General features: G+C 52.2%; 24 non-coding genes and 4 pseudogenes across 24 annotated transcripts; all 28 read left to right on the forward strand.

Annotated features, from left to right (window-relative positions):
• The first annotated feature begins 133 nt into the window (after positions 1-133).
• On the forward strand, positions 134-252 carry LOC142189932 (5S ribosomal RNA). The gene has a single exon (XR_012713878.1). It is a non-coding gene; the product is annotated as a 5S ribosomal RNA (ribosomal RNA).
• Positions 253-966: 714 nt separating this feature from the next.
• Positions 967-1,085, forward strand: LOC142190583 (5S ribosomal RNA). Its single transcript, XR_012714271.1, has one exon. It is a non-coding gene; the product is annotated as a 5S ribosomal RNA (ribosomal RNA).
• Positions 1,086-1,799: 714 nt separating this feature from the next.
• Positions 1,800-1,918, forward strand: LOC142190584 (5S ribosomal RNA). The gene has a single exon (XR_012714272.1). It is a non-coding gene; the product is annotated as a 5S ribosomal RNA (ribosomal RNA).
• A 715-nt stretch (positions 1,919-2,633) lies between these two features.
• Positions 2,634-2,752, forward strand: LOC142190585 (5S ribosomal RNA). Its single transcript, XR_012714273.1, has one exon. It is a non-coding gene; the product is annotated as a 5S ribosomal RNA (ribosomal RNA).
• A 714-nt stretch (positions 2,753-3,466) lies between these two features.
• LOC142190587 (5S ribosomal RNA) lies at positions 3,467-3,585 on the forward strand. Its single transcript, XR_012714274.1, has one exon. It is a non-coding gene; the product is annotated as a 5S ribosomal RNA (ribosomal RNA).
• A 714-nt stretch (positions 3,586-4,299) lies between these two features.
• Positions 4,300-4,408, forward strand: LOC142190453 (5S ribosomal RNA; annotated as a pseudogene).
• Positions 4,409-5,122: 714 nt separating this feature from the next.
• On the forward strand, positions 5,123-5,241 carry LOC142190588 (5S ribosomal RNA). Its single transcript, XR_012714275.1, has one exon. It is a non-coding gene; the product is annotated as a 5S ribosomal RNA (ribosomal RNA).
• A 714-nt stretch (positions 5,242-5,955) lies between these two features.
• Positions 5,956-6,074, forward strand: LOC142190589 (5S ribosomal RNA). Its single transcript, XR_012714276.1, has one exon. It is a non-coding gene; the product is annotated as a 5S ribosomal RNA (ribosomal RNA).
• Positions 6,075-6,788: 714 nt separating this feature from the next.
• Positions 6,789-6,907, forward strand: LOC142189944 (5S ribosomal RNA). Its single transcript, XR_012713889.1, has one exon. It is a non-coding gene; the product is annotated as a 5S ribosomal RNA (ribosomal RNA).
• Positions 6,908-7,622: 715 nt separating this feature from the next.
• Positions 7,623-7,741, forward strand: LOC142190590 (5S ribosomal RNA). The gene has a single exon (XR_012714277.1). It is a non-coding gene; the product is annotated as a 5S ribosomal RNA (ribosomal RNA).
• Positions 7,742-8,455: 714 nt separating this feature from the next.
• On the forward strand, positions 8,456-8,574 carry LOC142189933 (5S ribosomal RNA). The gene has a single exon (XR_012713879.1). It is a non-coding gene; the product is annotated as a 5S ribosomal RNA (ribosomal RNA).
• A 714-nt stretch (positions 8,575-9,288) lies between these two features.
• On the forward strand, positions 9,289-9,407 carry LOC142190592 (5S ribosomal RNA). Its single transcript, XR_012714279.1, has one exon. It is a non-coding gene; the product is annotated as a 5S ribosomal RNA (ribosomal RNA).
• Positions 9,408-10,121: 714 nt separating this feature from the next.
• LOC142190593 (5S ribosomal RNA) lies at positions 10,122-10,240 on the forward strand. Its single transcript, XR_012714280.1, has one exon. It is a non-coding gene; the product is annotated as a 5S ribosomal RNA (ribosomal RNA).
• A 715-nt stretch (positions 10,241-10,955) lies between these two features.
• LOC142190594 (5S ribosomal RNA) lies at positions 10,956-11,074 on the forward strand. Its single transcript, XR_012714281.1, has one exon. It is a non-coding gene; the product is annotated as a 5S ribosomal RNA (ribosomal RNA).
• Positions 11,075-11,788: 714 nt separating this feature from the next.
• Positions 11,789-11,907, forward strand: LOC142190595 (5S ribosomal RNA). Its single transcript, XR_012714282.1, has one exon. It is a non-coding gene; the product is annotated as a 5S ribosomal RNA (ribosomal RNA).
• A 714-nt stretch (positions 11,908-12,621) lies between these two features.
• LOC142190596 (5S ribosomal RNA) lies at positions 12,622-12,740 on the forward strand. The gene has a single exon (XR_012714283.1). It is a non-coding gene; the product is annotated as a 5S ribosomal RNA (ribosomal RNA).
• A 714-nt stretch (positions 12,741-13,454) lies between these two features.
• On the forward strand, positions 13,455-13,573 carry LOC142190599 (5S ribosomal RNA). The gene has a single exon (XR_012714285.1). It is a non-coding gene; the product is annotated as a 5S ribosomal RNA (ribosomal RNA).
• Positions 13,574-14,287: 714 nt separating this feature from the next.
• LOC142190454 (5S ribosomal RNA) lies at positions 14,288-14,396 on the forward strand (annotated as a pseudogene).
• Positions 14,397-15,110: 714 nt separating this feature from the next.
• LOC142190600 (5S ribosomal RNA) lies at positions 15,111-15,229 on the forward strand. The gene has a single exon (XR_012714286.1). It is a non-coding gene; the product is annotated as a 5S ribosomal RNA (ribosomal RNA).
• Positions 15,230-15,943: 714 nt separating this feature from the next.
• Positions 15,944-16,052, forward strand: LOC142190455 (5S ribosomal RNA; annotated as a pseudogene).
• Positions 16,053-16,766: 714 nt separating this feature from the next.
• On the forward strand, positions 16,767-16,885 carry LOC142190601 (5S ribosomal RNA). The gene has a single exon (XR_012714287.1). It is a non-coding gene; the product is annotated as a 5S ribosomal RNA (ribosomal RNA).
• A 714-nt stretch (positions 16,886-17,599) lies between these two features.
• Positions 17,600-17,708, forward strand: LOC142190324 (5S ribosomal RNA; annotated as a pseudogene).
• Positions 17,709-18,422: 714 nt separating this feature from the next.
• Positions 18,423-18,541, forward strand: LOC142190602 (5S ribosomal RNA). Its single transcript, XR_012714288.1, has one exon. It is a non-coding gene; the product is annotated as a 5S ribosomal RNA (ribosomal RNA).
• A 714-nt stretch (positions 18,542-19,255) lies between these two features.
• Positions 19,256-19,374, forward strand: LOC142189934 (5S ribosomal RNA). Its single transcript, XR_012713880.1, has one exon. It is a non-coding gene; the product is annotated as a 5S ribosomal RNA (ribosomal RNA).
• A 714-nt stretch (positions 19,375-20,088) lies between these two features.
• On the forward strand, positions 20,089-20,207 carry LOC142190603 (5S ribosomal RNA). Its single transcript, XR_012714289.1, has one exon. It is a non-coding gene; the product is annotated as a 5S ribosomal RNA (ribosomal RNA).
• Positions 20,208-20,922: 715 nt separating this feature from the next.
• LOC142190605 (5S ribosomal RNA) lies at positions 20,923-21,041 on the forward strand. The gene has a single exon (XR_012714291.1). It is a non-coding gene; the product is annotated as a 5S ribosomal RNA (ribosomal RNA).
• Positions 21,042-21,755: 714 nt separating this feature from the next.
• On the forward strand, positions 21,756-21,874 carry LOC142190606 (5S ribosomal RNA). The gene has a single exon (XR_012714292.1). It is a non-coding gene; the product is annotated as a 5S ribosomal RNA (ribosomal RNA).
• Positions 21,875-22,588: 714 nt separating this feature from the next.
• On the forward strand, positions 22,589-22,707 carry LOC142190616 (5S ribosomal RNA). Its single transcript, XR_012714301.1, has one exon. It is a non-coding gene; the product is annotated as a 5S ribosomal RNA (ribosomal RNA).
• The last annotated feature ends 450 nt before the right edge of the window (positions 22,708-23,157 follow it).

Here is a 23,157-nt window from a genome sequence, read left to right on the forward strand (position 1 = left end):
GCTCCTGTTGGAGTATGAAGTTCCCTTAAGAGAAGGCAAAAAGTGAAGAAAAAGGTCTAGCGTGAAGTAGTGCAAAGGGCTGCCAGCAGCCAGGCTGCAAAGTAGAAGAGGAGTAAGTGAGAAGCCTGTCTCTGCCTACGGCCACACCACCCTGAACACGCCCGATCTCGTCTGATCTCGGAAGCTAAGCAGAGTCGGGCCTGGTTAGTACTTGGATGGGAGACCGCCTGGGAATACCAGGTGCTGTAGGCTTTTGCTTTTCCTCACTTCCACCAGCAGGGGTCACTCTCCTCTATGCCATTTTTACATTCACTTTTTACACTGCACACTTGCTTCTTTTACATTTGCTTTCTCTCTTGCACTCTTTAGGCCTTGCAAAATCCTAGTATTCTCAGTCTTACCGCTATCACTCTTAGCAGCCGCAGCGGGCGTGGTGGCCACCAGCGTTGTGGCTTTTTACTTTTAATAATAGCAGGCTTCATTTCCATAGTATCTGGGCCTCCCGCCGGGCTGGAAGCCATAGCTAGTAACCTGCAGACCAATTTACAGGGCAACACAGGCTGAACATCTTTGCAGACAACGCGCCCTAATAAAAGAGAAGCTGACTGAAAAGCAGCTTCGCTTCCAGGAACGGGCAACCATCTCAACTTCTTCCTTAGCCGACTCCTGGACAATGGGCTCTGGTCCAGCTTGCTCTTTCTTTCACCCCCGGGATGGTTTCTTAGCCCTGCGCAGACCTTGCGCCCAGCCCTTTTGAAAGAGGGCGGCTGCGGCCTGTGACTGGTTGCTGAACAACACCTGTGGGTATAAGGGCCGCCCCCAGCTCTTGCACTGCTCCTGTTGGAGTATGAAGTTCCCTTAAGAGAAGGCAAAAAGTGAAGAAAAAGGTCTAGCGTGAAGTAGTGCAAAGGGCTGCCAGCAGCCAGGCTGCAAAGTAGAAGAGGAGTAATTGAGAAGCCTGTCTCTGCCTACGGCCACACCACCCTGAACACGCCCGATCTCGTCTGATCTCGGAAGCTAAGCAGGGTCGGGCCTGGTTAGTACTTGGATGGGAGACCGCCTGGGAATACCAGGTGCTGTAGGCTTTTGCTTTTCCTCACTTCCACCAGCAGGGGTCACTCTCCTCTATGCCATTTTTACATTCACTTTTTACACTGCACACTTGCTTCTTTTACATTCGCTTTCTCTCTTGCACTCTTTAGGCCTTGCAAAATCCTAGTATTCTCAGTCTTACCGCTATCACTCTTAGCAGCCGCAGCGGGCGTGGTGGCCACCAGCGTTGTGGCTTTTTACTTTTAATAATAGCAGGCTTCATTTCCATAGTATCTGGGCCTCCCGCCGGGCTGGAAGCCATAGCTAGTAACCTGCAGACCAATTTACAGGGCAACACAGGCTGAACATCTTTGCAGACAACGTGCCCTAAGAAAAGAGAAGCTGACTGAAAAGCAGCTTCGCTTCCAGGCACGGGCAACCATCTCAACTTCTTCCTTAGCCGACTCCTGGACAATGGGCTCTGGTCCAGCTTGCTCTTTCTTTCACCCCCGGGATGGTTTCTTAGCCCTGCGCAGACCTTGCGCCCAGCCCTTTTGAAAGAGGGCGGCTGCGGCCTGTGACTGGTTGCTGAACAACACCTGTGGGTATAAGGGCCGCCCCCAGCTCTTGCACTGCTCCTGTTGGAGTATGAAGTTCCCTTAAGAGAAGGCAAAAAGTGAAGAAAAAGGTCTAGCGTGAAGTAGTGCAAAGAGCTGCCAGCAGCCAGGCTGCAAAGTAGAAGAGGAGTAAGTGAGAAGCCTGTCTCTGCCTACGGCCACACCACCCTGAACACGCCCGATCTCGTCTGATCTCGGAAGCTAAGCAGGGTCGGGCCTGGTTAGTACTTGGATGGGAGACCGCCTGGGAATACCAGGTGCTGTAGGCTTTTGCTTTTCCTCACTTCCACCAGCAGGGGTCACTCTCCTCTATGCCATTTTTACATTCACTTTTTACACTGCACACTTGCTTCTTTTACATTCGCTTTCTCTCTTGCACTCTTTAGGCCTTGCAAAATCCTAGTATTCTCAGTCTTACCGCTATCACTCTTAGCAGCCGCAGCGGGCGTGGTGGCCACCAGCGTTGTGGCTTTTTACTTTTAATAATAGCAGGCTTCATTTCCATAGTATCTGGGCCTCCCGCCGGGCTGGAAGCCATAGCTAGTAACCTGCAGACCAATTTACAGGGCAACACAGGCTGAACATCTTTGCAGACAACGCGCCCTAAGAAAAGAGAAGCTGACTGAAAAGCAGCTTCGCTTCCAGGCACGGGCAACCATCTCAACTTCTTCCTTAGCCGACTACTGGACAATGGGCTCTGGTCCAGCTTGCTCTTTCTTTCACCCCCGGGATGGTTTCTTAGCCCTGCGCAGACCTTGCGCCCAGCCCTTTTGAAAGAGGGCGGCTGCGGCCTGTGACTGGTTGCTGAACAACACCTGTGGGTATAAGGGCCGCCCCCCAGCTCTTGCACTGCTCCTGTTGGAGTATGAAGTTCCCTTAAGAGAAGGCAAAAAGTGAAGAAGAAGGTCTAGCGTGAAGTAGTGCAAAGGGCTGCCAGCAGCCAGGCTGCAAAGTAGAAGAGGAGTAAGTGAGAAGCCTGTCTCTGCCTACGGCCACACCACCCTGAACACGCCCGATCTCGTCTGATCTCGGAAGCTAAGCAGGGTCGGGCCTGGTTAGTACTTGGATGGGAGACCGCCTGGGAATACCAGGTGCTGTAGGCTTTTGCTTTTCCTCACTTCCACCAGCAGGGGTCACTCTCCTCTATGCCATTTTTACATTCACTTTTTACACTGCACACTTGCTTCTTTTACATTCGCTTTCTCTCTTGCACTCTTTAGGCCTTGCAAAATCCTAGTATTCTCAGTCTTACCGCTATCACTCTTAGCAGCCGCAGCGGGCGTGGTGGCCACCAGCGTTGTGGCTTTTTACTTTTAATAATAGCAGGCTTCATTTCCATAGTATCTGGGCCTCCCGCCGGGCTGGAAGCCATAGCTAGTAACCTGCAGACCAATTTACAGGGCAACACAGGCTGAACATCTTTGCAGACAACGTGCCCTAAGAAAAGAGAAGCTGACTGAAAAGCAGCTTCGCTTCCAGGCACGGGCAACCATCTCAACTTCTTCCTTAGCCGACTCCTGGACAATGGGCTCTGGTCCAGCTTGCTCTTTCTTTCACCCCCGGGATGGTTTCTTAGCCCTGCGCAGACCTTGCGCCCAGCCCTTTTGAAAGAGGGCGGCTGCGGCCTGTGACTGGTTGCTGAACAACACCTGTGGGTATAAGGGCCGCCCCCAGCTCTTGCACTGCTCCTGTTGGAGTATGAAGTTCCCTAAAGAGAAGGCAAAAAGTGAAGAAAAAGGTCTAGCGTGAAGTAGTGCAAAGAGCTGCCAGCAGCCAGGCTGCAAAGTAGAAGAGGAGTAAGTGAGAAGCCTGTCTCTGCCTACGGCCACACCACCCTGAACACGCCCGATCTCGTCTGATCTCGGAAGCTAAGCAGGGTCGGGCCTGGTTAGTACTTGGATGGGAGACCGCCTGGGAATACCAGGTGCTGTAGGCTTTTGCTTTTCCTCACTTCCACCAGCAGGGGTCACTCTCCTCTATGCCATTTTTACATTCACTTTTTACACTGCACACTTGCTTCTTTTACATTCACTTTCTCTCTTGCACTCTTTAGGCCTTGCAAAATCCTAGTATTCTCAGTCTTACCGCTATCACTCTTAGCAGCCGCAGCGGGCGTGGTGGCCACCAGCGTTGTGGCTTTTTTCTTTTAATAATAGCAGGCTTCATTTCCATAGTATCTGGGCCTCCCGCCGGGCTGGAAGCCATAGCTAGTAACCTGCAGACCAATTTACAGGGCAACACAGGCTGAACATCTTTGCAGACAACGTGCCCTAAGAAAAGAGAAGCTGACTGAAAAGCAGCTTCGCTTCCAGGCACGGGCAACCATCTCAACTTCTTCCTTAGCCGACTCCTGGACAATGGGCTCTGGTCCAGCTTGCTCTTTCTTTCACCCCCGGGATGGTTTCTTAGCCCTGCGCAGACCTTGCGCCCAGCCCTTTTGAAAGAGGGCGGCTGCGGCCTGTGACTGGTTGCTGAACAACACCTGTGGGTATAAGGGCCGCCCCCAGCTCTTGCACTGCTCCTGTTGGAGTATGAAGTTCCCTTAAGAGAAGGCAAAAAGTGAAGAAAAAGGTCTAGCGTGAAGTAGTGCAAAGAGCTGCCAGCAGCCAGGCTGCAAAGTAGAAGAGGAGTAAGTGAGAAGTTTGTCTCCGCCTACGGCCACACCACCCTGAACACGTCTGATCTCGGAAGCTAAGCAGGGTCGGGCCTGGTTAGTACTTGGATGGGAGACCGCCTGGGAATACCAGGTGCTGTAGGCTTTTGCTTTTCCTCACTTCCACCAGCAGGGGTCACTCTCCTCTATGCCATTTTTACATTCACTTTTTACACTGCACACTTGCTTCTTTTACATTCGCTTTCTCTCTTGCACTCTTTAGGCCTTGCAAAATCCTAGTATTCTCAGTCTTACCGCTATCACTCTTAGCAGCCGCAGCGGGCGTGGTGGCCACCAGCGTTGTGGCTTTTTACTTTTAATAATAGCAGGCTTCATTTCCATAGTATCTGGGCCTCCCGCCGGGCTGGAAGCCATAGCTAGTAACCTGCAGACCAATTTACAGGGCAACACAGGCTGAACATCTTTGCAGACAACGCGCCCTAATAAAAGAGAAGCTGACTGAAAAGCAGCTTCGCTTCCAGGAACGGGCAACCATCTCAACTTCTTCCTTAGCCGACTCCTGGACAATGGGCTCTGGTCCAGCTTGCTCTTTCTTTCACCCCCGGGATGGTTTCTTAGCCCTGCGCAGACCTTGCGCCCAGCCCTTTTGAAAGAGGGCGGCTGCGGCCTGTGACTGGTTGCTGAACAACACCTGTGGGTATAAGGGCCGCCCCCAGCTCTTGCACTGCTCCTGTTGGAGTATGAAGTTCCCTTAAGAGAAGGCAAAAAGTGAAGAAAAAGGTCTAGCGTGAAGTAGTGCAAAGGGCTGCCAGCAGCCAGGCTGCAAAGTAGAAGAGGAGTAATTGAGAAGCCTGTCTCTGCCTACGGCCACACCACCCTGAACACGCCCGATCTCGTCTGATCTCGGAAGCTAAGCAGGGTCGGGCCTGGTTAGTACTTGGATGGGAGACCGCCTGGGAATACCAGGTGCTGTAGGCTTTTGCTTTTCCTCACTTCCACCAGCAGGGGTCACTCTCCTCTATGCCATTTTTACATTCACTTTTTACACTGCACACTTGCTTCTTTTACATTCGCTTTCTCTCTTGCACTCTTTAGGCCTTGCAAAATCCTAGTATTCTCAGTCTTACCGCTATCACTCTTAGCAGCCGCAGCGGGCGTGGTGGCCACCAGCGTTGTGGCTTTTTACTTTTAATAATAGCAGGCTTCATTTCCATAGTATCTGGGCCTCCCGCCGGGCTGGAAGCCATAGCTAGTAACCTGCAGACCAATTTACAGGGCAACACAGGCTGAACATCTTTGCAGACAACGTGCCCTAAGAAAAGAGAAGCTGACTGAAAAGCAGCTTCGCTTCCAGGCACGGGCAACCATCTCAACTTCTTCCTTAGCCGACTCCTGGACAATGGGCTCTGGTCCAGCTTGCTCTTTCTTTCACCCCCGGGATGGTTTCTTAGCCCTGCGCAGACCTTGCGCCCAGCCCTTTTGAAAGAGGGCGGCTGCGGCCTGTGACTGGTTGCTGAACAACACCTGTGGGTATAAGGGCCGCCCCCAGCTCTTGCACTGCTCCTGTTGGAGTATGAAGTTCCCTTAAGAGAAGGCAAAAAGTGAAGAAAAAGGTCTAGCGTGAAGTAGTGCAAAGGGCTGCCAGCAGCCAGGCTGCAAAGTAGAAGAGGAGTAAGTGAGAAGCCTGTCTCTGCCTACGGCCACACCACCCTGAACACGCCCGATCTCGTCTGATCTCGGAAGCTAAGCAGGGTCGGGCCTGGTTAGTACTTGGATGGGAGACCGCCTGGGAATACCAGGTGCTGTAGGCTTTTGCTTTTCCTCACTTCCACCAGCAGGGGTCACTCTCCTCTATGCCATTTTTACATTCACTTTTTACACTGCACACTTGCTTCTTTTACATTCGCTTTCTCTCTTGCACTCTTTAGGCCTTGCAAAATCCTAGTATTCTCAGTCTTACCGCTATCACTCTTAGCAGCCGCAGCGGGCGTGGTGGCCACCAGCGTTGTGGCTTTTTACTTTTAATAATAGCAGGCTTCATTTCCATAGTATCTGGGCCTCCCGCCGGGCTGGAAGCCATAGCTAGTAACCTGCAGACCAATTTACAGGGCAACACAGGCTGAACATCTTTGCAGACAACGCGCCCTAATAAAAGAGAAGCTGACTGAAAAGCAGCTTCGCTTCCAGGCACGGGCAACCATCTCAACTTCTTCCTTAGCCGACTCCTGGACAATGGGCTCTGGTCCAGCTTGCTCTTTCTTTCACCCCCGGGATGGTTTCTTAGCCCTGCGCAGACCTTGCGCCCAGCCCTTTTGAAAGAGGGCGGCTGCGGCCTGTGACTGGTTGCTGAACAACACCTGTGGGTATAAGGGCCGCCCCCAGCTCTTGCACTGCTCCTGTTGGAGTATGAAGTTCCCTTAAGAGAAGGCAAAAAGTGAAGAAAAAGGTCTAGCGTGAAGTAGTGCAAAGGGCTGCCAGCAGCCAGGCTGCAAAGTAGAAGAGGAGTAAGTGAGAAGCCTGTCTCTCCCTACGGCCACACCACCCTGAACACGCCCGATCTCGTCTGATCTCGGAAGCTAAGCAGGGTCGGGCCTGGTTAGTACTTGGATGGGAGACCGCCTGGGAATACCAGGTGCTGTAGGCTTTTGCTTTTCCTCACTTCCACCAGCAGGGGTCACTCTCCTCTATGCCATTTTTACATTCACTTTTTACACTGCACACTTGCTTCTTTTACATTCGCTTTCTCTCTTGCACTCTTTAGGCCTTGCAAAATCCTAGTATTCTCAGTCTTACCGCTATCACTCTTAGCAGCCGCAGCGGGCGTGGTGGCCACCAGCGTTGTGGCTTTTTACTTTTAATAATAGCAGGCTTCATTTCCATAGTATCTGGGCCTCCCGCCGGGCTGGAAGCCATAGCTAGTAACCTGCAGACCAATTTACAGGGCAACACAGGCTGAACATCTTTGCAGACAACGCGCCCTAAGAAAAGAGAAGCTGACTGAAAAGCAGCTTCGCTTCCAGGCACGGGCAACCATCTCAACTTATTCCTTAGCCGACTCCTGGACAATGGGCTCTGGTCCAGCTTGCTCTTTCTTTCACCCCCAGGATGGTTTCTTAGCCCTGCGCAGACCTTGCGCCCAGCCCTTTTGAAAGAGGGCGGCTGCGGCCTGTGACTGGTTGCTGAACAACACCTGTGGGTATAAGGGCCGCCCCCCAGCTCTTGCAATGCTCCTGTTGGAGTATGAAGTTCCCTTAAGAGAAGGCAAAAAGTGAAGAAAAAGGTCTAGCGTGAAGTAGTGCAAAGGGCTGCCAGCAGCCAGGCTGCAAAGTAGAAGAGGAGTAAGTGAGAAGCCTGTCTCTGCCTACGGCCACACCACCCTGAACACGCCCGATCTCGTCTGATCTCGGAAGCTAAGCAGGGTCGGGCCTGGTTAGTACTTGGATGGGAGACCGCCTGGGAATACCAGGTGCTGTAGGCTTTTGCTTTTCCTCACTTCCACCAGCAGGGGTCACTCTCCTCTATGCCATTTTTACATTCACTTTTTACACTGCACACTTGCTTCTTTTACATTCGCTTTCTCTCTTGCACTCTTTAGGCCTTGCAAAATCCTAGTATTCTCAGTCTTACCGCTATCACTCTTAGCAGCCGCAGCGGGCGTGGTGGCCACCAGCGTTGTGGCTTTTTACTTTTAATAATAGCAGGCTTCATTTCCATAGTATCTGGGCCTCCCGCCGGGCTGGAAGCCATAGCTAGTAACCTGCAGACCAATTTACAGGGCAACACAGGCTGAACATCTTTGCAGACAACGTGCCCTAAGAAAAGAGAAGCTGACTGAAAAGCAGCTTCGCTTCCAGGCACGGGCAACCATCTCAACTTCTTCCTTAGCCGACTCCTGGACAATGGGCTCTGGTCCAGCTTGCTCTTTCTTTCACCCCCGGGATGGTTTCTTAGCCCTGCGCAGACCTTGCGCCCAGCCCTTTTGAAAGAGGGCGGCTGCGGCCTGTGACTGGTTGCTGAACAACACCTGTGGGTATAAGGGCCGCCCCCAGCTCTTGCACTGCTCCTGTTGGAGTATGAAGTTCCCTTAAGAGAAGGCAAAAAGTGAAGAAAAAGGTCTAGCGTGAAGTAGTGCAAAGGGCTGCCAGCAGCCAGGCTGCAAAGTAGAAGAGGAGTAAGTGAGAAGCCTGTCTCTGCCTACGGCCACACCACCCTGAACACGCCCGATCTCGTCTGATCTCGGAAGCTAAGCAGAGTCGGGCCTGGTTAGTACTTGGATGGGAGACCGCCTGGGAATACCAGGTGCTGTAGGCTTTTGCTTTTCCTCACTTCCACCAGCAGGGGTCACTCTCCTCTATGCCATTTTTACATTCACTTTTTACACTGCACACTTGCTTCTTTTACATTCGCTTTCTCTCTTGCACTCTTTAGGCCTTGCAAAATCCTAGTATTCTCAGTCTTACCGCTATCACTCTTAGCAGCCGCAGCGGGCGTGGTGGCCACCAGCGTTGTGGCTTTTTACTTTTAATAATAGCAGGCTTCATTTCCATAGTATCTGGGCCTCCCGCCGGGCTGGAAGCCATAGCTAGTAACCTGCAGACCAATTTACAGGGCAACACAGGCTGAACATCTTTGCAGACAACGCGCCCTAATAAAAGAGAAGCTGACTGAAAAGCAGCTTCGCTTCCAGGAACGGGCAACCATCTCAACTTCTTCCTTAGCCGACTCCTGGACAATGGGCTCTGGTCCAGCTTGCTCTTTCTTTCACCCCCGGGATGGTTTCTTAGCCCTGCGCAGACCTTGCGCCCAGCCCTTTTGAAAGAGGGCGGCTGCGGCCTGTGACTGGTTGCTGAACAACACCTGTGGGTATAAGGGCCGCCCCCAGCTCTTGCACTGCTCCTGTTGGAGTATGAAGTTCCCTTAAGAGAAGGCAAAAAGTGAAGAAAAAGGTCTAGCGTGAAGTAGTGCAAAGAGCTGCCAGCAGCCAGGCTGCAAAGTAGAAGAGGAGTAAGTGAGAAGCTTGTCTCTGCCTACGGCCACACCACCCTGAACACGCCCGATCTCGTCTGATCTCGGAAGCTAAGCAGGGTCGGGCCTGGTTAGTACTTGGATGGGAGACCGCCTGGGAATACCAGGTGCTGTAGGCTTTTGCTTTTCCTCACTTCCACCAGCAGGGGTCACTCTCCTCTATGCCATTTTTACATTCACTTTTTACACTGCACACTTGCTTCTTTTACATTCGCTTTCTCTCTTGCACTCTTTAGGCCTTGCAAAATCCTAGTATTCTCAGTCTTACCGCTATCACTCTTAGCAGCCGCAGCGGGCGTGGTGGCCACCAGCGTTGTGGCTTTTTACTTTTAATAATAGCAGGCTTCATTTCCATAGTATCTGGGCCTCCCGCCGGGCTGGAAGCCATAGCTAGTAACCTGCAGACCAATTTACAGGGCAACACAGGCTGAACATCTTTGCAGACAACGCGCCCTAAGAAAAGAGAAGCTGACTGAAAAGCAGCTTCGCTTCCAGGCACGGGCAACCATCTCAACTTCTTCCTTAGCCGACTACTGGACAATGGGCTCTGGTCCAGCTTGCTCTTTCTTTCACCCCCGGGATGGTTTCTTAGCCCTGCGCAGACCTTGCGCCCAGCCCTTTTGAAAGAGGGCGGCTGCGGCCTGTGACTGGTTGCTGAACAACACCTGTGGGTATAAGGGCCGCCCCCAGCTCTTGCACTGCTCCTGTTGGAGTATGAAGTTCCCTTAAGAGAAGGCAAAAAGTGAAGAAAAAGGTCTAGCGTGAAGTAGTGCAAAGGGCTGCCAGCAGCCAGGCTGCAAAGTAGAAGAGGAGTAATTGAGAAGCCTGTCTCTGCCTACGGCCACACCACCCTGAACACGCCCGATCTCGTCTGATCTCGGAAGCTAAGCAGGGTCGGGCCTGGTTAGTACTTGGATGGGAGACCGCCTGGGAATACCAGGTGCTGTAGGCTTTTGCTTTTCCTCACTTCCACCAGCAGGGGTCACTCTCCTCTATGCCATTTTTACATTCACTTTTTACACTGCACACTTGCTTCTTTTACATTCGCTTTCTCTCTTGCACTCTTTAGGCCTTGCAAAATCCTAGTATTCTCAGTCTTACCGCTATCACTCTTAGCAGCCGCAGCGGGCGTGGTGGCCACCAGCGTTGTGGCTTTTTACTTTTAATAATAGCAGGCTTCATTTCCATAGTATCTGGGCCTCCCGCCGGGCTGGAAGCCATAGCTAGTAACCTGCAGACCAATTTACAGGGCAACACAGGCTGAACATCTTTGCAGACAACGCGCCCTAAGAAAAGAGAAGCTGACTGAAAAGCAGCTTCGCTTCCAGGCACGGGCAACCATCTCAACTTCTTCCTTAGCCGACTACTGGACAATGGGCTCTGGTCCAGCTTGCTCTTTCTTTCACCCCCGGGATGGTTTCTTAGCCCTGCGCAGACCTTGCGCCCAGCCCTTTTGAAAGAGGGCGGCTGCGGCCTGTGACTGGTTGCTGAACAACACCTGTGGGTATAAGGGCCGCCCCCCAGCTCTTGCACTGCTCCTGTTGGAGTATGAAGTTCCCTTAAGAGAAGGCAAAAAGTGAAGAAGAAGGTCTAGCGTGAAGTAGTGCAAAGGGCTGCCAGCAGCCAGGCTGCAAAGTAGAAGAGGAGTAAGTGAGAGGCCTGTCTCTGCCTACGGCCACACCACCCTGAACACGCCCGATCTCGTCTGATCTCGGAAGCTAAGCAGGGTCGGGCCTGGTTAGTACTTGGATGGGAGACCGCCTGGGAATACCAGGTGCTGTAGGCTTTTGCTTTTCCTCACTTCCACCAGCAGGGGTCACTCTCCTCTATGCCATTTTTACATTCACTTTTTACACTGCACACTTGCTTCTTTTACATTCGCTTTCTCTCTTGCACTCTTTAGGCCTTGCAAAATCCTAGTATTCTCAGTCTTACCGCTATCACTCTTAGCAGCCGCAGCGGGCGTGGTGGCCACCAGCGTTGTGGCTTTTTACTTTTAATAATAGCAGGCTTCATTTCCATAGTATCTGGGCCTCCCGCCGGGCTGGAAGCCATAGCTAGTAACCTGCAGACCAATTTACAGGGCAACACAGGCTGAACATCTTTGCAGACAACGTGCCCTAAGAAAAGAGAAGCTGACTGAAAAGCAGCTTCGCTTCCAGGCACGGGCAACCATCTCAACTTCTTCCTTAGCCGACTCCTGGACAATGGGCTCTGGTCCAGCTTGCTCTTTCTTTCACCCCCGGGATGGTTTCTTAGCCCTGCGCAGACCTTGCGCCCAGCCCTTTTGAAAGAGGGCGGCTGCGGCCTGTGACTGGTTGCTGAACAACACCTGTGGGTATAAGGGCCGCCCCCAGCTCTTGCACTGCTCCTGTTGGAGTATGAAGTTCCCTTAAGAGAAGGCAAAAAGTGAAGAAAAAGGTCTAGCGTGAAGTAGTGCAAAGGGCTGCCAGCAGCCAGGCTGCAAAGTAGAAGAGGAGTAAGTGAGAAGCCTGTCTCTGCCTACGGCCACACCACCCTGAACACGCCCGATCTCGTCTGATCTCGGAAGCTAAGCAGGGTCGGGCCTGGTTAGTACTTGGATGGGAGACCGCCTGGGAATACCAGGTGCTGTAGGCTTTTGCTTTTCCTCACTTCCACCAGCAGGGGTCACTCTCCTCTATGCCATTTTTACATTCACTTTTTACACTGCACACTTGCTTCTTTTACATTTGCTTTCTCTCTTGCACTCTTTAGGCCTTGCAAAATCCTAGTATTCTCAGTCTTACCGCTATCACTCTTAGCAGCCGCAGCGGGCGTGGTGGCCACCAGCGTTGTGGCTTTTTACTTTTAATAATAGCAGGCTTCATTTCCATAGTATCTGGGCCTCCCGCCGGGCTGGAAGCCATAGCTAGTAACCTGCAGACCAATTTACAGGGCAACACAGGCTGAACATCTTTGCAGACAACGTGCCCTAAGAAAAGAGAAGCTGACTGAAAAGCAGCTTCGCTTCCAGGCACGGGCAACCATCTCAACTTCTTCCTTAGCCGACTCCTGGACAATGGGCTCTGGTCCAGCTTGCTCTTTCTTTCACCCCCGGGATGGTTTCTTAGCCCTGCGCAGACCTTGCGCCCAGCCCTTTTGAAAGAGGGCGGCTGCGGCCTGTGACTGGTTGCTGAACAACACCTGTGGGTATAAGGGCCGCCCCCAGCTCTTGCACTGCTCCTGTTGGAGTATGAAGTTCCCTTAAGAGAAGGCAAAAAGTGAAGAAAAAGGTCTAGCGTGAAGTAGTGCAAAGGGCTGCCAGCAGCCAGGCTGCAAAGTAGAAGAGGAGTAAGTGAGAAGCCTGTCTCTGCCTACGGCCACACCACCCTGAACACGCCCGATCTCGTCTGATCTCGGAAGCTAAGCAGGGTCGGGCCTGGTTAGTACTTGGATGGGAGACCGCCTGGGAATACCAGGTGCTGTAGGCTTTTGCTTTTCCTCACTTCCACCAGCAGGGGTCACTCTCCTCTATGCCATTTTTACATTCACTTTTTACACTGCACACTTGCTTCTTTTACATTCGCTTTCTCTCTTGCACTCTTTAGGCCTTGCAAAATCCTAGTATTCTCAGTCTTACCGCTATCACTCTTAGCAGCCGCAGCGGGCGTGGTGGCCACCAGCGTTGTGGCTTTTTACTTTTAATAATAGCAGGCTTCATTTCCATAGTATCTGGGCCTCCCGCCGGGCTGGAAGCCATAGCTAGTAACCTGCAGACCAATTTACAGGGCAACACAGGCTGAACATCTTTGCAGACAACGCGCCCTAAGAAAAGAGAAGCTGACTGAAAAGCAGCTTCGCTTCCAGGCACGGGCAACCATCTCAACTTCTTCCTTAGCCGACTCCTGGACAATGGGCTCTGGTCCAGCTTGCTCTTTCTTTCACCCCCGGAATGGTTTCTTAGCCCTGCGCAGACCTTGCGCCCAGCCCTTTTGAAAGAGGGCGGCTGCGGCCTGTGACTGGTTGCTGAACAACACCTGTGGGTATAAGGGCCGCCCCCAGCTCTTGCACTGCTCCTGTTGGAGTATGAAGTTCCCTTAAGAGAAGGCAAAAAGTGAAGAAAAAGGTCTAGCGTGAAGTAGTGCAAAGGGCTGCCAGCAGCCAGGCTGCAAAGTAGAAGAGGAGTAAGTGAGAAGCCTGTCTCTGCCTACGGCCACACCACCCTGAACACGCCCGATCTCGTCTGATCTCGGAAGCTAAGCAGGGTCGGGCCTGGTTAGTACTTGGATGGGAGACCGCCTGGGAATACCAGGTGCTGTAGGCTTTTGCTTTTCCTCACTTCCACCAGCAGGGGTCACTCTCCTCTATGCCATTTTTACATTCACTTTTTACACTGCACACTTGCTTCTTTTACATTCACTTTCTCTCTTGCACTCTTTAGGCCTTGCAAAATCCTAGTATTCTCAGTCTTACCGCTATCACTCTTAGCAGCCGCAGCGGGCGTGGTGGCCACCAGCGTTGTGGCTTTTTTCTTTTAATAATAGCAGGCTTCATTTCCATAGTATCTGGGCCTCCCGCCGGGCTGGAAGCCATAGCTAGTAACCTGCAGACCAATTTACAGGGCAACACAGGCTGAACATCTTTGCAGACAACGCGCCCTAAGAAAAGAGAAGCTGACTGAAAAGCAGCTTCGCTTCCAGGCACGGGCAACCATCTCAACTTCTTCCTTAGCCGACTCCTGGACAATGGGCTCTGGTCCAGCTTGCTCTTTCTTTCACCCCCGGGATGGTTTCTTAGCCCTGCGCAGACCTTGCGCCCAGCCCTTTTGAAAGAGGGCGGCTGCGGCCTGTGACTGGTTGCTGAACAACACCTGTGGGTATAAGGGCCGCCCCCAGCTCTTGCACTGCTCCTGTTGGAGTATGAAGTTCCCTTAAGAGAAGGCAAAAAGTGAAGAAAAAGGTCTAGCGTGAAGTAGTGCAAAGAGCTGCCAGCAGCCAGGCTGCAAAGTAGAAGAGGAGTAAGTGAGAAGTTTGTCTCCGCCTACGGCCACACCACCCTGAACACGTCTGATCTCGGAAGCTAAGCAGGGTCGGGCCTGGTTAGTACTTGGATGGGAGACCGCCTGGGAATACCAGGTGCTGTAGGCTTTTGCTTTTCCTCACTTCCACCAGCAGGGGTCACTCTCCTCTATGCCATTTTTACATTCACTTTTTACACTGCACACTTGCTTCTTTTACATTCGCTTTCTCTCTTGCACTCTTTAGGCCTTGCAAAATCCTAGTATTCTCAGTCTTACCGCTATCACTCTTAGCAGCCGCAGCGGGCGTGGTGGCCACCAGCGTTGTGGCTTTTTACTTTTAATAATAGCAGGCTTCATTTCCATAGTATCTGGGCCTCCCGCCGGGCTGGAAGCCATAGCTAGTAACCTGCAGACCAATTTACAGGGCAACACAGGCTGAACATCTTTGCAGACAACGCGCCCTAAGAAAAGAGAAGCTGACTGAAAAGCAGCTTCGCTTCCAGGCACGGGCAACCATCTCAACTTCTTCCTTAGCCGACTCCTGGACAATGGGCTCTGGTCCAGCTTGCTCTTTCTTTCACCCCCGGGATGGTTTCTTAGCCCTGCGCAGACCTTGCGCCCAGCCCTTTTGAAAGAGGGCGGCTGCGGCCTGTGACTGGTTGCTGAACAACACCTGTGGGTATAAGGGCCGCCCCCAGCTCTTGCACTGCTCCTGTTGGAGTATGAAGTTCCCTTAAGAGAAGGCAAAAAGTGAAGAAAAAGGTCTAGCGTGAAGTAGTGCAAAGGGCTGCCAGCAGCCAGGCTGCAAAGTAGAAGAGGAGTAAGTGAGAAGCCTGTCTCTGCCTACGGCCACACCACCCTGAACACGCCCGATCTCGTCTGATCTCGGAAGCTAAGCAGGGTCGGGCCTGGTTAGTACTTGGATGGGAGACCGCCTGGGAATACCAGGTGCTGTAGGCTTTTGCTTTTCCTCACTTCCACCAGCAGGGGTCACTCTCCTCTATGCCATTTTTACATTCACTTTTTACACTGCACACTTGCTTCTTTTACATTCACTTTCTCTCTTGCACTCTTTAGGCCTTGCAAAATCCTAGTATTCTCAGTCTTACCGCTATCACTCTTAGCAGCCGCAGCGGGCGTGGTGGCCACCAGCGTTGTGGCTTTTTTCTTTTAATAATAGCAGGCTTCATTTCCATAGTATCTGGGCCTCCCGCCGGGCTGGAAGCCATAGCTAGTAACCTGCAGACCAATTTACAGGGCAACACAGGCTGAACATCTTTGCAGACAACGTGCCCTAAGAAAAGAGAAGCTGACTGAAAAGCAGCTTCGCTTCCAGGCACGGGCAACCATCTCAACTTCTTCCTTAGCTGACTCCTGGACAATGGGCTCTGGTCCAGCTTGCTCTTTCTTTCACCCCCGGGATGGTTTCTTAGCCCTGCGCAGACCTTGCGCCCAGCCCTTTTGAAAGAGGGCGGCTGCGGCCTGTGACTGGTTGCTGAACAACACCTGTGGGTATAAGGGCCGCCCCCAGCTCTTGCACTGCTCCTGTTGGAGTATGAAGTTCCCTTAAGAGAAGGCAAAAAGTGAAGAAAAAGGTCTAGCGTGAAGTAGTGCAAAGAGCTGCCAGCAGCCAGGCTGCAAAGTAGAAGAGGAGTAAGTGAGAAGTTTGTCTCCGCCTACGGCCACACCACCCTGAACACGTCTGATCTCGGAAGCTAAGCAGGGTCGGGCCTGGTTAGTACTTGGATGGGAGACCGCCTGGGAATACCAGGTGCTGTAGGCTTTTGCTTTTCCTCACTTCCACCAGCAGGGGTCACTCTCCTCTATGCCATTTTTACATTCACTTTTTACACTGCACACTTGCTTCTTTTACATTCGCTTTCTCTCTTGCACTCTTTAGGCCTTGCAAAATCCTAGTATTCTCAGTCTTACCGCTATCACTCTTAGCAGCCGCAGCGGGCGTGGTGGCCACCAGCGTTGTGGCTTTTTACTTTTAATAATAGCAGGCTTCATTTCCATAGTATCTGGGCCTCCCGCCGGGCTGGAAGCCATAGCTAGTAACCTGCAGACCAATTTACAGGGCAACACAGGCTGAACATCTTTGCAGACAACGTGCCCTAAGAAAAGAGAAGCTGACTGAAAAGCAGCTTCGCTTCCAGGCACGGGCAACCATCTCAACTTCTTCCTTAGCCGACTCCTGGACAATGGGCTCTGGTCCAGCTTGCTCTTTCTTTCACCCCCGGGATGGTTTCTTAGCCCTGCGCAGACCTTGCGCCCAGCCCTTTTGAAAGAGGGCGGCTGCGGCCTGTGACTGGTTGCTGAACAACACCTGTGGGTATAAGGGCCGCCCCCAGCTCTTGCACTGCTCCTGTTGGAGTATGAAGTTCCCTTAAGAGAAGGCAAAAAGTGAAGAAAAAGGTCTAGCGTGAAGTAGTGCAAAGGGCTGCCAGCAGCCAGGCTGCAAAGTAGAAGAGGAGTAAGTGAGAAGCCTGTCTCTGCCTACGGCCACACCACCCTGAACACGCCCGATCTCGTCTGATCTCGGAAGCTAAGCAGGGTCGGGCCTGGTTAGTACTTGGATGGGAGACCGCCTGGGAATACCAGGTGCTGTAGGCTTTTGCTTTTCCTCACTTCCACCAGCAGGGGTCACTCTCCTCTATGCCATTTTTACATTCACTTTTTACACTGCACACTTGCTTCTTTTACATTCGCTTTCTCTCTTGCACTCTTTAGGCCTTGCAAAATCCTAGTATTCTCAGTCTTACCGCTATCACTCTTAGCAGCCGCAGCGGGCGTGGTGGCCACCAGCGTTGTGGCTTTTTACTTTTAATAATAGCAGGCTTCATTTCCATAGTATCTGGGCCTCCCGCCGGGCTGGAAGCCATAGCTAGTAACCTGCAGACCAATTTACAGGGCAACACAGGCTGAACATCTTTGCAGACAACGCGCCCTAAGAAAAGAGAAGCTGACTGAAAAGCAGCTTCGCTTCCAGGCACGGGCAACCATCTCAACTTCTTCCTTAGCCGACTCCTGGACAATGGGCTCTGGTCCAGCTTGCTCTTTCTTTCACCCCCGGGATGGTTTCTTAGCCCTGCGCAGACCTTGCGCCCAGCCCTTTTGAAAGAGGGCGGCTGCGGCCTGTGACTGGTTGCTGAACAACACCTGTGGGTATAAGGGCCGCCCCCAGCTCTTGCACTGCTCCTGTTGGAGTATGAAGTTCCCTTAAGAGAAGGCAAAAAGTGAAGAAAAAGGTCTAGCGTGAAGTAGTGCAAAGGGCTGCCAGCAGCCAGGCTGCAAAGTAGAAGAGGAGTAAGTGAGAAGCCTGTCTCTGCCTACGGCCACACCACCCTGAACACGCCCGATCTCGGAAGCTAAGCAGGGTCGGGCCTGGTTAGTACTTGGATGGGAGACCGCCTGGGAATACCAGGTGCTGTAGGCTTTTGCTTTTCCTCACTTCCACCAGCAGGGGTCACTCTCCTCTATGCCATTTTTACATTCACTTTTTACACTGCACACTTGCTTCTTTTACATTTGCTTTCTCTCTTGCACTCTTTAGGCCTTGCAAAATCCTAGTATTCTCAGTCTTACCGCTATCACTCTTAGCAGCCGCAGCGGGCGTGGTGGCCACCAGCGTTGTGGCTTTTTACTTTTAATAATAGCAGGCTTCATTTCCATAGTATCTGGGCCTCCCGCCGGGCTGGAAGCCATAGCTAGTAACCTGCAGACCAATTTACAGGGCAACACAGGCTGAACATCTTTGCAGACAACGCGCCCTAATAAAAGAGAAGCTGACTGAAAAGCAGCTTCGCTTCCAGGAACGGGCAACCATCTCAACTTCTTCCTTAGCCGACTCCTGGACAATGGGCTCTGGTCCAGCTTGCTCTTTCTTTCACCCCCGGGATGGTTTCTTAGCCCTGCGCAGACCTTGCGCCCAGCCCTTTTGAAAGAGGGCGGCTGCGGCCTGTGACTGGTTGCTGAACAACACCTGTGGGTATAAGGGCCGCCCCCAGCTCTTGCACTGCTCCTGTTGGAGTATGAAGTTCCCTTAAGAGAAGGCAAAAAGTGAAGAAAAAGGTCTAGCGTGAAGTAGTGCAAAGAGCTGCCAGCAGCCAGGCTGCAAAGTAGAAGAGGAGTAAGTGAGAAGCTTGTCTCTGCCTACGGCCACACCACCCTGAACACGCCCGATCTCGTCTGATCTCGGAAGCTAAGCAGGGTCGGGCCTGGTTAGTACTTGGATGGGAGACCGCCTGGGAATACCAGGTGCTGTAGGCTTTTGCTTTTCCTCACTTCCACCAGCAGGGGTCACTCTCCTCTATGCCATTTTTACATTCACTTTTTACACTGCACACTTGCTTCTTTTACATTCGCTTTCTCTCTTGCACTCTTTAGGCCTTGCAAAATCCTAGTATTCTCAGTCTTACCGCTATCACTCTTAGCAGCCGCAGCGGGCGTGGTGGCCACCAGCGTTGTGGCTTTTTACTTTTAATAATAGCAGGCTTCATTTCCATAGTATCTGGGCCTCCCGCCGGGCTGGAAGCCATAGCTAGTAACCTGCAGACCAATTTACAGGGCAACACAGGCTGAACATCTTTGCAGACAACGTGCCCTAAGAAAAGAGAAGCTGACTGAAAAGCAGCTTCGCTTCCAGGCACGGGCAACCATCTCAACTTCTTCCTTAGCCGACTCCTGGACAATGGGCTCTGGTCCAGCTTGCTCTTTCTTTCACCCCCGGGATGGTTTCTTAGCCCTGCGCAGACCTTGCGCCCAGCCCTTTTGAAAGAGGGCGGCTGCGGCCTGTGACTGGTTGCTGAACAACACCTGTGGGTATAAGGGCCGCCCCCAGCTCTTGCACTGCTCCTGTTGGAGTATGAAGTTCCCTTAAGAGAAGGCAAAAAGTGAAGAAAAAGGTCTAGCGTGAAGTAGTGCAAAGGGCTGCCAGCAGCCAGGCTGCAAAGTAGAAGAGGAGTAAGTGAGAAGCCTGTCTCTGCCTACGGCCACACCACCCTGAACACGCCCGATCTCGTCTGATCTCGGAAGCTAAGCAGAGTCGGGCCTGGTTAGTACTTGGATGGGAGACCGCCTGGGAATACCAGGTGCTGTAGGCTTTTGCTTTTCCTCACTTCCACCAGCAGGGGTCACTCTCCTCTATGCCATTTTTACATTCACTTTTTACACTGCACACTTGCTTCTTTTACATTTGCTTTCTCTCTTGCACTCTTTAGGCCTTGCAAAATCCTAGTATTCTCAGTCTTACCGCTATCACTCTTAGCAGCCGCAGCGGGCGTGGTGGCCACCAGCGTTGTGGCTTTTTACTTTTAATAATAGCAGGCTTCATTTCCATAGTATCTGGGCCTCCCGCCGGGCTGGAAGCCATAGCTAGTAACCTGCAGACCAATTTACAGGGCAACACAGGCTGAACATCTTTGCAGACAACGTGCCCTAATAAAAGAGAAGCTGACTGAAAAGCAGCTTCGCTTCCAGGCACGGGCAACCATCTCAACTTCTTCCTTAGCCGACTACTGGACAATGGGCTCTGGTCCAGCTTGCTCTTTCTTTCACCCCCGGGATGGTTTCTTAGCCCTGCGCAGACCTTGCGCCCAGCCCTTTTGAAAGAGGGCGGCTGCGGCCTGTGACTGGTTGCTGAACAACACCTGTGGGTATAAGGGCCGCCCCCAGCTCTTGCACTGCTCCTGTTGGAGTATGAAGTTCCCTTAAGAGAAGGCAAAAAGTGAAGAAAAAGGTCTAGCGTGAAGTAGTGCAAAGGGCTGCCAGCAGCCAGGCTGCAAAGTAGAAGAGGAGTAATTGAGAAGCCTGTCTCTGCCTACGGCCACACCACCCTGAACACGCCCGATCTCGTCTGATCTCGGAAGCTAAGCAGGGTCGGGCCTGGTTAGTACTTGGATGGGAGACCGCCTGGGAATACCAGGTGCTGTAGGCTTTTGCTTTTCCTCACTTCCACCAGCAGGGGTCACTCTCCTCTATGCCATTTTTACATTCACTTTTTACACTGCACACTTGCTTCTTTTACATTCACTTTCTCTCTTGCACTCTTTAGGCCTTGCAAAATCCTAGTATTCTCAGTCTTACCGCTATCACTCTTAGCAGCCGCAGCGGGCGTGGTGGCCACCAGCGTTGTGGCTTTTTACTTTTAATAATAGCAGGCTTCATTTCCATAGTATCTGGGCCTCCCGCCGGGCTGGAAGCCATAGCTAGTAACCTGCAGACCAATTTACAGGGCAACACAGGCTGAACATCTTTGCAGACAACGCGCCCTAAGAAAAGAGAAGCTGACTGAAAAGCAGCTTCGCTTCCAGGCACGGGCAACCATCTCAACTTCTTCCTTAGCCGACTACTGGACAATGGGCTCTGGTCCAGCTTGCTCTTTCTTTCACCCCCGGGATGGTTTCTTAGCCCTGCGCAGACCTTGCGCCCAGCCCTTTTGAAAGAGGGCGGCTGCGGCCTGTGACTGGTTGCTGAACAACACCTGTGGGTATAAGGGCTGCCCCCCAGCTCTTGCACTGCTCCTGTTGGAGTATGAAGTTCCCTTAAGAGAAGGCAAAAAGTGAAGAAGAAGGTCTAGCGTGAAGTAGTGCAAAGGGCTGCCAGCAGCCAGGCTGCAAAGTAGAAGAGGAGTAAGTGAGAGGCCTGTCTCCGCCTACGGCCACACCACCCTGAACACGCCCGATCTCGTCTGATCTCGGAAGCTAAGCAGGGTCGGGCCTGGTTAGTACTTGGATGGGAGACCGCCTGGGAATACCAGGTGCTGTAGGCTTTTGCTTTTCCTCACTTCCACCAGCAGGGGTCACTCTCCTCTATGCCATTTTTACATTCACTTTTTACACTGCACACTTGCTTCTTTTACATTCGCTTTCTCTCTTGCACTCTTTAGGCCTTGCAAAATCCTAGTATTCTCAGTCTTACCGCTATCACTCTTAGCAGCCGCAGCGGGCGTGGTGGCCACCAGCGTTGTGGCTTTTTACTTTTAATAATAGCAGGCTTCATTTCCATAGTATCTGGGCCTCCCGCCGGGCTGGAAGCCATAGCTAGTAACCTGCAGACCAATTTACAGGGCAACACAGGCTGAACATCTTTGCAGACAACGTGCCCTAAGAAAAGAGAAGCTGACTGAAAAGCAGCTTCGCTTCCAGGCACGGGCAACCATCTCAACTTCTTCCTTAGCCGACTCCTGGACAATGGGCTCTGGTCCAGCTTGCTCTTTCTTTCACCCCCGGGATGGTTTCTTAGCCCTGCGCAGACCTTGCGCCCAGCCCTTTTGAAAGAGGGCGGCTGCGGCCTGTGACTGGTTGCTGAACAACACCTGTGGGTATAAGGGCCGCCCCCAGCTCTTGCACTGCTCCTGTTGGAGTATGAAGTTCCCTTAAGAGAAGGCAAAAAGTGAAGAAAAAGGTCTAGCGTGAAGTAGTGCAAAGGGCTGCCAGCAGCCAGGCTGCAAAGTAGAAGAGGAGTAAGTGAGAAGCCTGTCTCTGCCTACGGCCACACCACCCTGAACACGCCCGATCTCGTCTGATCTCGGAAGCTAAGCAGGGTCGGGCCTGGTTAGTACTTGGATGGGAGACCGCCTGGGAATACCAGGTGCTGTAGGCTTTTGCTTTTCCTCACTTCCACCAGCAGGGGTCACTCTCCTCTATGCCATTTTTACATTCACTTTTTACACTGCACACTTGCTTCTTTTACATTCGCTTTCTCTCTTGCACTCTTTAGGCCTTGCAAAATCCTAGTATTCTCAGTCTTACCGCTATCACTCTTAGCAGCCGCAGCGGGCGTGGTGGCCACCAGCGTTGTGGCTTTTTACTTTTAATAATAGCAGGCTTCATTTCCATAGTATCTGGGCCTCCCGCCGGGCTGGAAGCCATAGCTAGTAACCTGCAGACCAATTTACAGGGCAACACAGGCTGAACATCTTTGCAGACAACGTGCCCTAAGAAAAGAGAAGCTGACTGAAAAGCAGCTTCGCTTCCAGGCACGGGCAACCATCTCAACTTCTTCCTTAGCCGACTCCTGGACAATGGGCTCTGGTCCAGCTTGCTCTTTCTTTCACCCCCGGGATGGTTTCTTAGCCCTGCGCAGACCTTGCGCCCAGCCCTTTTGAAAGAGGGCGGCTGCGGCCTGTGACTGGTTGCTGAACAACACCTGTGGGTATAAGGGCCGCCCCCAGCTCTTGCACTGCTCCTGTTGGAGTATGAAGTTCCCTTAAGAGAAGGCAAAAAGTGAAGAAAAAGGTCTAGCGTGAAGTAGTGCAAAGGGCTGCCAGCAGCCAGGCTGCAAAGTAGAAGAGGAGTAAGTGAGAAGCCTGTCTCTGCCTACGGCCACACCACCCTGAACACGCCCGATCTCGTCTGATCTCGGAAGCTAAGCAGGGTCGGGCCTGGTTAGTACTTGGATGGGAGACCGCCTGGGAATACCAGGTGCTGTAGGCTTTTGCTTTTCCTCACTTCCACCAGCAGGGGTCACTCTCCTCTATGCCATTTTTACATTCACTTTTTACACTGCACACTTGCTTCTTTTACATTCGCTTTCTCTCTTGCACTCTTTAGGCCTTGCAAAATCCTAGTATTCTCAGTCTTACCGCTATCACTCTTAGCAGCCGCAGCGGGCGTGGTGGCCACCAGCGTTGTGGCTTTTTACTTTTAATAATAGCAGGCTTCATTTCCATAGTATCTGGGCCTCCCGCCGGGCTGGAAGCCATAGCTAGTAACCTGCAGACCAATTTACAGGGCAACACAGGCTGAACATCTTTGCAGACAACGCGCCCTAAGAAAAGAGAAGCTGACTGAAAAGCAGCTTCGCTTCCAGGCACGGGCAACCATCTCAACTTCTTCCTTAGCCGACTCCTGGACAATGGGCTCTGGTCCAGCTTGCTCTTTCTT

This window comes from Leptodactylus fuscus, chromosome 1, assembly GCF_031893055.1.
Source record: "Leptodactylus fuscus isolate aLepFus1 chromosome 1, aLepFus1.hap2, whole genome shotgun sequence".
NCBI classification, from domain to species: Eukaryota; Metazoa; Chordata; class Amphibia; order Anura; family Leptodactylidae; genus Leptodactylus; species Leptodactylus fuscus.